This window comes from Pan paniscus, chromosome 8 (genome assembly GCF_029289425.2).
Source record: "Pan paniscus chromosome 8, NHGRI_mPanPan1-v2.0_pri, whole genome shotgun sequence".
Lineage (NCBI taxonomy): Eukaryota > Metazoa > Chordata > Mammalia > Primates > Hominidae > Pan > Pan paniscus.
In genome coordinates this window covers 87,240,057-87,250,948 of record NC_073257.2, presented here as the reverse complement: position 1 = coordinate 87,250,948, position 10,892 = coordinate 87,240,057, and the positions used below count along the sequence as shown (strand labels likewise).

Sequence of the window (10,892 nt, the reverse complement as noted above, 5' to 3'; positions counted from 1 at the left end):
GGTTGTCTGATAAAGACCCAAGTTCAATGCATCACCATTATCTCCATGCCCATCCTACCCAAGGCTGAATATCAAAATTCACTGTCCACTAGTAGCATCTCTTGAAACCAGTCTTTTCACTGGCACTCTGCTTTCAAACGGACTGCTTAAAATTAGACTCCTAACAAATTAAAACATTAAACAAGAGGATGATGGGGTTGGGAAGGAGACATACCAGAAATACTAGGCAAAGGACAGTTATATGATGGAACAAAACAGCTCTGAGTTTCTTAGTTCTTATCTTGGCACAACATAAAATAAAACAATAAAGAAAGGCCCCCTCCCAGGTTCCTCACCTGTAAAATACATCATAAAAACCCAAGGTATTTATGGGGTTTAAATGGGCAGCTTTCCTCTACCTCTCTGGCTGCTGTTAGTGAGGTCTTGCCTCCTCTGTGTGTGTGTGTGTTTGGGGTTTCTGGTTATTTTGAGACAGGGTCTCACTCTGTGGTCCAGGCTGGAGTGCAGTGGTGCAGTCAGCTCACTGCAGTCTTGATCCCCACACCCCAGCTCGAGCAATCCTTTCATCTCAGCTTCCCAAGTACCTGGGACCACAGGCGTGAGCCACCACACCCAGTTAATTTTAAATTTTTTTTGTAGAGATGAGGTCTCACTATGTTGTCCAGGCTGCTCTTGAACTCCTGGACTCAAGTGATTCTCCTGCTTCAGGCTTCCAAAGTGCTGGGATTACAGGTGTGAGCCACTGTGACTGGCCCCTTGCCTCCTTTGGCTGGCCCTTCAATATCAAGGTTTCTCAGAGTTCCATCCTCTGCCTCCTCTCTCCTGCAGTGTTTCTGCTCTCTCAGTTCTCTGCAACACTTGCTCCCAATCCCACATTGCTGTTGGCTGCCTCAGGTGCTCTCTGGGTCTTTTACAGAGGATATACATATGTCTTAGGTGGAGGATGGCGGGAGGGCTGGTGCTGCCGTGTCTAGCTTAGTCACAGGGCCCAGCCCCCTCCTGGCAGGTGCAAACACTCCTGGGCTCCCCACCCTAGGAATGGAAGACTGTTCTCAATTCATCCTGGGGTTGATGGAGTCTATGATTCTCTGGAGCAGACAAACCCAGTTCCAGCTCAGTAGCCCCACCTGCCCATTCCCAATTCCCTTGGATCCCTCTTCCACCTGACAACTCAATGCTTGTTGCGGTTTCTTGCTCATGCACCATCAGTGGGACCCAAGATAGTGGCTCCAGAAGCCAGTCATCCCCATCTGAGTATGGGCAGCCTGCCCCTGTTGGCTGGGGTGGATGCACTGAGGCTGCGACAGAGCCACACTCTGGGCCTGGGGCTTGGGTTCCAGCAGGTCACCTTCTTGGGGCTCTGTGGATTGGGTACAGAATCTGAGTCTGCAGGGGGAGATTGAAGGAAGCCATGAGGAGGCAGGTGGAGGGGAAGCCAAACATTCCCCAAGTACTGAGGAAATCGAGGCCGAGCTCCAGGCTGGTACCTCCTCTGGGATGCCTTCCTGCCTGCCACACTCACCCAGGGAAGCCTGTAATAACATATCTCCCTCTTCTATAGAGCAGCCTTGTGAAAGAAGTGGTGTATTGTGAGGAGCACCACTTTGGAGCCAGACTCTTTGGGTGCAAATCCTACTTCTGCCCCTTGTCAGATGTATGATCTCAATCTCTCCATACCTCAGTTTCCCTATCCATAACACAGGATTAATGACAGCCACCACATAGGATTGCTGTAAGGATTAAGTGGGGCATATAGAAAGTGCTTTGCACAGTATGTGGTGAGTTCCCAGAAATGGTAGCTGTGGCCGGGTGCAGTGCTTCATGTCTGTAATCCCAGCACTTTGGGAGGCCAAGGCAGGAGGATCGCCTGAGCCCAAGAGTTCGAGACCAGCTTGGGCAACATGGCAAGACCCCATGTCATTTATAAAAATAATAAAATACATAAATAAATGATAGCTGTGATCAATCATCATCACAGCACATAGTACTGGGGCTCCAGTCTTGGACTGAAAGCTGGCAGCATTCTCAGTGCATTGAACGAATGGATGAATGAGTAAAAATTAGCTGACTTAAAGGCAACGTGGTATCCTGGATTGGATCCTGGGTTTTTTTTTGTTTGCTTTTTGTTTTGAGATGGAGTCTTGCTCTGTCGCCCAGACTGGAGTACAGTGGCACAATCTCGGCTCACTGCTCACTGCAAACTCCGCCTCCCAGGTTCAAGTGATTCTCCTGCCTCAGCCTTCTGAGTAGCTGGGATTACAGGCACCTGCCATCATGCCTGGCTATTTTTTGTATTTTTAGTAGGAACAGAGTTTCACTATGTTGGCCAGGCTGGTCTTGAACTCCTGACCTCAGGTGATCCGCCCACCTCGGCCTCCCAACGTGCTGGGATTCCAGGTGTGAGCCACTGCGCCTGGCATATTATTTATTTATTTATTTTTTAGTAGAGACAGGGTTTCACCATGTTGGTCAGGCTGGTCTCCAACTCCTGACCTCAAATGATCTGCCTGCCTCAGCCTCCCAAAGTGCTGAGATTACGGGAGTGAGCCACCCCACCTGGACTTGGATTGGATCCTGGAACAGAAAAAGGACATAAGTGGAAAAACTGGTGAAATCTGAATAAAGTTTGTGGTTTAGTTAATAGTGTTATAGCAATGTTAATTTATTTGATAAAGGTAGCAAGGTTATGTAAGAAGCTAACATCAGAGAAAGCTGAGTGGATATACAAGAAATGTCTCTGCTATCTTTGTAAGTTTGCTGTAAATTTAAAATTATTTCAAAAATAAAAAAATTAGCTGACAATTACCAACTGCTTTGCATATGCCAGGCACTGTGCCAAGTTCTTTAGATACATATTTTTTTTTTCAAATTTCATCCATAATGTTTTATGTCTTTTGAAAACACATGAATCAGAGCCCAGGAGCTATAGGCTACAGTGAGCCAAGCTGTGATTGCACCACTGCAGTCCAGCCTGGGCGACAGAGTGGGACCCTGTCTCTAAAAAGGAAAAAAAAAATCAAGTATCAAATACAGCAAAATGTTAAGATTTGACCATATTTATGGAGTTGTGGGAATATAGGTGTTTATTATATGATTTTTTATATTTAAAAAAATTTCATCACTTTAAAAATTAAAAATAAATAAATCTACTAACTTCTAAATTAGGAACATCCTACTCTGTATTTAGGTTTGGAAACCATCAAGTCAAATGGATTTTAGGAAGTATTCTGGGCTAGGCGCAGTGGCTCACGCCTGTAATCCCAGCACTTTGGGAGGCCGAGGCAGGCAGATCACTTGAGGTCAAGAGTTGGAGACCAGCCTGGCCAACATGGTGAAACCCTATCTCTACTAAAAATACAAGAATTAGCGGGGTGTGGTGGTGCATATCTGTAGTTCCAGCTACTTGGGAGGCTGAGACACAAGAATCGCTTGAACCTGGGAGGAAGAGGCTGCAGTGAGCCAAGATTGCGCCACTGTACTCCAGCCTGGGTGATAGAGCGAGACTCTGTCTCCAAAAACTAAATAAATAAAAATAAAACTTTAAAGAGGCTATATTACAAATAATCTTGCTTAAGAAAAAGGTAATGATGACTCAGTTGGTAGTATTTAGATAAAGTAACCGTGTTGAAGAGAAGCTAAGCCAGTAAGTCATACTCTCCATCATTTCTTTCACTCCTCAATCCTGTAGGGTGGGTCATGTGAACACCATTTTATGGGTGAGAACACAGGCCCAGGGAGATTAGGCCAGAACAGCAGCTAGTATTGATTGAGAACTTTATTATCTACCCGTACCTCAGTCAGTCAGGCTAGGCCAGTGACTCTGACAGCCCCAAAACCTGAGTGACCTAAACTCAGCAACACTTTATTGATTGATATTTTTATTTTTTAGATAGCGACTCACTCTGTTGCCCAGGCTAGAGTCCAGTGGTACAATCACAGCTCACTGCAGCCTTGATTTTCTGGGCTCAAGGGGTCCTCCCACCTCAGCCTCCCAAGTAGTTGGGACCACAGGCACATGCCACCACGCCCAGCTGATTTTTTGTAGAGACGGGGTCTCCCTATGTTACCACTCTGTTCCCAAACTCCTGGGCTCAAGCGATCCTCCTGCCTTGGCCTCCCAAAGTGCTGGGATGACAGGCATGAGCCACCACACCTGGCCGGGCCATGCTTTATTTTTTATTCAAACACAGGTAGATGGAGGGCCAGGAGAGTAAGCATGGAGAAATGGAGGCCAGGTCTACTACTGCCCCTCAAGTTCCATGGGCCAGAACCAGTCACATGGCCACACCTAACTGCAGGGGAAGCCAGGAAATAGTCTAGGGTGGTGCCCAAGAAGAAGAGGAAACTGCAGATATTGATGATCATGAGCTTTCTACAGCGGGCATTAAAAAAAACAAAAACAGGCTTTGCGGACGCCACAGCCACTGGCAGGAGCCTTGTACTATCAGCCATGGTTAACCCCACCATGTTCTTTGACATCGCCACGAGCCCTTAGGCTGTGTCTCCTTCGAGCTGTTTGCAGACAAAGTTTCAAAGACAGCAGAAAACTTTCGTGCTCTGAGCACTGGAGAGAAAGGATTTGGTTGTAAGGGTTCCTGCTTTCACAGAATTATTCCAGGGTTTATGTGTCAGGGTGGTGACTTCACATGCCATAATGGCACTGGTGGCAAGTCCATCTACTGGGAGAAATTTGATGATGAGAACTTCATCCTAAAGCATACAGGTCCTGGCATCTTGTCCATGGCAAATGCTGGACCCAACACAAATGGTTCCCAGTTTTTCATCTGCACTGCCAAGACTAAGTGGTTGGATGGCAAGCATGTGGCCTTTGGCAAGGTGAAAGAAGGCATGAATATTGTGGAGGCCATGGAGGGTCCAGGAATGGCAAGACCAGCAAGAAGATCACCATTGCTGACTGTGGACAACTCTAGTAAGTTTGACTTGTGTTTTATCTTAACCTCCAGACCATTCCTTCTGTAACTCAGGAGAGCATCCTTCCACCCGATTTGCTCGCAGTATCCTAGAATCTTTGTGCTCTCACTGCAGTTCCCTTTGGGTGCCATGTTTTCCTTGTTCCCTTCCGTGCCCAGCTGGATTACAGAGTTAAGTTTATGATTATGAAATAAAAACTAAATGCCAAACAAACAAAATATATACATACACATACACACATGTATAATTTATATGTATAATTTTTACATTTGTGTTAATTTAGAAATTATATATATGTATATATAATTAAACTCTCATAAACCCTAAGAGGTAGATAATGTTGTTATTCCCATTTTACAGATAAGAAAACTGAGGCTTAAAGAGCTTAAGTAAAGTTTCTCAGGTTGCTTAGCTAGCAGGGTAGAATCATACTACCAACTCAGTCAGTGAACCTGTGTTCTTAAACACTTCGTGAGCCTCCATTCTGGATTGGCCTTAGTGACTTGCTGGCCAGGAGAATGCAGCAGAAGCAGCATTCTGGGGCTTCCGAGGCTGTCATAAGACACTTTGCATCTTCTGCCTGGGTCTCTTGGAATGTGCTCTCTGGGAATACTGAGCCACCCTGTAGAAGTCGGCCTGTGCCCCACTCTGCCATGCTGGACTGGTCATGGGTAGGCCAATTGGTTGACAGCCTCACTGAGCCCAGACACTAGACATTTGTGTGACCCTTTCTTGTTCACTCCAGACCAGCATATCTGCCAGCGAAATACCACAGAGTGACCTCTGTCAATGCCACATGGAACAGCAAAATTGTTTACTGAACCCTCCTGAATTACTGACCTAAAATTAGATATCAGAAAATGCTCTTGTTTGGAGTCACTAAGTTTTGGGGTAGTTTGTTACACATCAATGGGTAACCAGCACAGGGGCAGAGCCAGGTCTGACCAGCAGCCCTGGCTTGTAGCCACTTCATTAGCCTCCAGAGGAGTGTGTGAGTGAGGAAGGGACAGGGCGGCTACATCCATCCCCCCGGTGCTGAGTGCATGGAGATGAGAGGCCCTGTGTCTACAGGGGAATGAAGATGGCAACAGAGCTCCACTGGAGACCAGGAAAGATGTTAGGGGCCCAAGGGGGATATTGGTGGCAAAGGCTTTGAGATGGGGAGGGTGGAGAGGTTACCAGAAAGAGAACCTTTCCCCACTCCTCATCCACATCCCCAGCTCTTTCCTAAGCTCCAGCCATCCTACCTTCCTCCCAGGACAATAAACTCCAGCTGAGAGGCCCGAGACCTCCTTCCTGCCCTCGGCAAGGCCTCCTGGGGGTTCTGCTGGCCTCTAGCTCAGAGCCAGTCCTTGATGACTGCCTCCTCTGCTTTCTGCGCTGGGGTGGGGAGGGCAGTTGCAGTGTGGAATCCGTAACCAGGGAGGCCTTGGGGGAAACTTGGTTGGGGAAAACTCAAGGGGAACTGGCCCACCCCATGACATCCTCCCCAGGTACTACCCTCCCTACCAAGCAGAAGGAACCGCCACCATTATTCTCCTTTGCCTCAGATCACTCTGCTTTTCTCAGCTCATTCCCCCAGGTGTCTGCATTCATCTCCTCATCTGTGCTTCTTGATCCGTATGATGTCAGGTCAGCCTGGTCTCTCTCCTTGGGAACTGCTAGCATTTCCCCTCCTCTGAGATTTTCTGCACTCCGGCTGCTACTTTAGAGCCTTCCATCAGCCCATTCTTCCCCCACTCCCACCCTCCCGCTCCCTCCTCAGAACCCTTTCCCTTTCACACCTGTGCAGGTGTTTGGGCTTTGCCTCCTGGACCCTCTGAGCCTGTGATGGGGCTCCTGGGACCCATGACTATGACCCCATCAGACTAGGCTTGTGGGCTCCAGCTTAGTGATAGTGATTGCTAGGACCATCCTGACTTGGATAGTGATTGTGAGGGAGGGCCCAGGATCAGGGGCACACTTTAAAAGGAGTGCTGGAGAAGGCATCACTTCATTTGAGTGATGAACTTGCAGGCAGCAGTGCTAAGGGGGAAGCTTGGGAGTGGGGTGAAGAGGCTCTTCTGGTTCCTTTTCAGCCATGCCACATGAATATGAATGAGCACTCTGTCCAGCCTGTGCAAGGCACCCATTGTGCCAGCACCCCTTTCTGAGGGATTCCTGGCCTCACAAACTCTTTACAGGGTGGATCTGCTGTCCTAGCCAGAGACGGCTGCATTAGGATGAGCCCTGTTTAAAAAAAAAATTGGTGATGCTTGTTAAAGCACAGAAAGGAAGACTTCAGGACCACCGAGATGGGTATGGGGACCACAACAGTGGGATTTTGCAGTGGGAAGAAGAGATTGGGTTCAACTCTGAATACGGCATGGACAAGTGGGAATTTATAGACAAGGAGAGGGGTAGAGTTAGTGGAAGGAAAATTACCAAGAGGAAATATCAGGGATAAGAGGGATTTTGGCTAAACCAGCCCAATAGGATTTTTGCTGAAAACAGGCCAGGATGGCTCGATATCACCTGAAGAAGGGTGGAGGAGGAGAAACCTGATCAGATATGCAAGGGAGCGGGGGCAGGGAGGAGTTCCTGATAAACTGACTTAGTGGGGTTGTTGCTAAAACTCAATTTTACCAGGAAGTGCACAGGTGGGCCTAGAAGAAGGTTCAGGAGCCTGACTGAAGTTTGGTCAAGCCAAGAATCTTTGTCTGGAGCTGGATAGCGACTTCTACTTGCCTCCCAATATTTATTCTCCCCTTTACTTTGGCAAAGAGCCTCGAGTGTTATCTGGGCGGCCATGAACCCAGCTAAAGTAGAACATCTCCCAGCCTCCTTGCAGGTAAGTGTGACCAAATGACTACATTCTGGCAGATGAAACGTAAGTGGAATTCTTGTGTGGAACTTGTGAAAAGTCTCTTTGAAAGGGAAAGACTAGGCCGAGGCGGGTAGATCACCTGAGGTCAGGAGTTCAAGACCAGCCTGGCCAACATGATGAAACCCTGTCTCCACTAAAAACACAAAAATTAGCCGGCCATGGTGGTGGGCGCCTGTAGTCCCAGCTACTAGGGAGGGTGAGGCAGAAGAATCGCTTGAATCCTGGAGGGGGAGGTTGCAGTGAGCTGAGATGGTGCCACTGCACTCCAGCCTGGGCGACAGAGGGAGACTCCATCTCAAAAAAAAAGAAAGAAAAAAATCACCTCCGTGATGCTGCCTGGAGTGTGAATGTGAGTGTGGGGCTCCCTGCTTGTCCTGAACCACCTCTGCAGTCCAGGACGAGCGAGAGAGGAATGATTATCTTGAGAGAGAAATGATTATCTTGTTTAAGCCAAGTTTATAATTTCTGAGAGAGAAATGATTATCTTGTTTAAGCCACTATTTTTCAAGTCTCTGTTACTTGCCCCAAACCTGGTCTTAACTGTTCTGTCTCCTGACCCACAGGTAGCCAGAGGCCTGTGAGGCCCTTTCATGTAAGAGCTGCCATTGACAAGACGGGGAATTGCCCACCCAGTGAGGCGCTTTCTGGGAGAGTTTGAATGGGAGACAGAGTCAGAGGTGGCAGGTTGGGTTGGAAGGTGCCTGGAGAGAGAGATCAGGAAGCAGGAGCCAGAAGGCAGCAGAAGTCACCAAGAACCAGAGGCAGGCAGCTGCAGCCACAGGAACCTCAGAGGCAAAGCAGAGGAGAGTCTCCGTAACCAGAGCACTGGGAGGCAGAGCAGTCTGCACTTTAGAACCCATGTGGAGCCAGCCAGGGAGCCATGGCCATGCCGGGAGGCACTCCCATTGCCCAGCAGAGTCCTTGCTCTTAAGTGTGTTACTCATGAACCTCTGAGGTCACCTGAGAGGGGGTCCACCTTGTGGCATCTGAAAGAAACTCATCATTCACTTCTTGAACCTTGATAGGACCATGGGCACCACCTGAAGAGAGGGAGCACCTTTGGGAGGATGGCGGGTCAATGGATCCAGGCCTGTCCCAGAAATGGGCACCACACAGAGGTATGTGGCCGATCTCACTCACTCTCCATCCAGCGCTGTCCCTCCTGAGAAGCAGCGACATGTCTCCAGCAAGGAGATCGTAACACACCCCGCCACCCACGCACCGCCACCACCAAGCTGCGCCGCTGCCTGGGGCAGGAACTGAAAGGTAGAAAGAAGCGGGCCTTGGACACGGGTGGACTCGGGTTTTCGCTGCGACTCCTCCTGCGACCAGGAGCTACGACCAGCTGTGTGAACCTGAGCAGATATTGAACTCCTCTGAGCCTCAGGTTCCTCAAGTGTCAAAGTGGGAAGGATTAACAGCCTTGCGCAGCTCTGCTGGGAGGGTGGAAATAACAAAGCAGCCCAGTGCCTGGCACATAGTAGGCGCTCAGTACAAGCTTGAGTATCTCTCCTTCTGCTGAGACAATCAAGAGCGCAGAAGGAAGACCTGTATCTCCATCCTTCCTGAGTGGGCGGTGGGAGGGCTGGTCACACAGACCCCAAGAGAGACGCTGTCTTTTCCTGCAGCTTCTCAGAACAGCAGTGGGGGGAGGTGCGTGAGTGAGGCAGGAGGACATAACAGGGCCATTTGAGTCTAAAAGACCCTCATCTGGCTTTACTTCACATTCTTTTAAATATATGTATATAATTTACAAACTTTTGCCCAGCAGTTTCACAGAGATAACAGGCTCTGCATTCTATTATAGATTTCCTAACTATGGTTGTCAACTTCCATTAGGATATTAGGCTGTCATGACAAGCGCAGCCCTCCTACGTAACACTCAGATTCTCCAGCTACTGCAGTATTTACTTAATGAAAAGATTCTTGCAGGCTCTCCAGAATCCCTACTGATCTTTATTCTGATCCTTAATTTAGAGAAAAGGAGAGAAAAGTAAAATGCCTTACATGAAACCTCCTCACTTTTTCAACAAAGACGCCGGTGTGGTCTGGCCAAAGTATATGCATGTTCATACATGCACACACACACACACACACGCATGCATACACACCTGAAGCAGGCTTATGAGAAAAATCTGGAATGTCTTGGAATTTTTTTTCAATTATAGCTCAATAAAAATGTCCTCATAAAATCCTAGGTAAGCAATTGCTTTGCCGACAGGATGGGGCTACCCACATCCCAGGGACGCCTGCCTGGTGTGATTGGGGGAGGAAGGGCAGAAAACCAGAGTTGATTCCTCCATCCTACCCCCAACTCCACCCCCCTCACACACAACAGACACAATGGGCTCCTCTAAGGAACAGAATAGCCCATGCTAGGGGGGAAGGTAGGGAGAAACCTCCTTCTTTCTGAAGCCTGTCTAAGTCTGTCCAGACAAGAGGCCAGAAGGAGGTAAGCCCTGTATCAAGCATAATATTTTGAAAATACTGAATGGCTGTACTTTTCATTCCTCTCGCCGACAATTAAGTTGTCTAGAAGTAGGGTTGCCAGATAAAATACAGGACACCCGGTTAAATTTGAGTTTCAGATAAGCAACAGATAACTTTTTAACATAAATATGTCCCAAAGAAGCATGGGACAAACTTAATCTAAAAATTTATTTGTAGGCCGGTGCAGTGGCTCATGCCTCTAATCCCAGCACTTTGGGAGGCCAAGGCAGGAGGATCACTTGAGACTAGGAGTTCAAGACCAGCATGGGCAACAAAATGAGACCCCCATCTCTAAAAAAATAAAGAAAAAAAGTAGCCAGGTGTGGTGGTGCATGCCTGTAGTCCCAGCTACTCAGGAGGCTGAGGTGGAAGGATTGCTTGAGCCTGGGAGGTCAAGGCTGCAGTCAGCTGTGATCGTGCCACTGCATTCCAGCCTAGGTGACAGAGCAAGACCCTATCTCAAAAAACAAAACACAAAAACCCATTTATTTGTAAATCTTTCAACCCTACCTGGAAGTCATTTTGTCATTATTGTCCCAGAAAAATGGGAAAGGGGGGCCACATTCAGTAGGAGGAGGCCAAGAGGAGAGGATATTCTGGTAAG

At 48.1% G+C, this 10,892-nt stretch overlaps 1 pseudogene; it reads left to right on the top strand.

The window, feature by feature from the left end:
* Positions 1-4,441: 4,441 nt before the first annotated feature.
* On the top strand, positions 4,442-4,931 carry LOC100977430 (peptidyl-prolyl cis-trans isomerase A-like; annotated as a pseudogene).
* Positions 4,932-10,892: the final 5,961 nt, after the last annotated feature.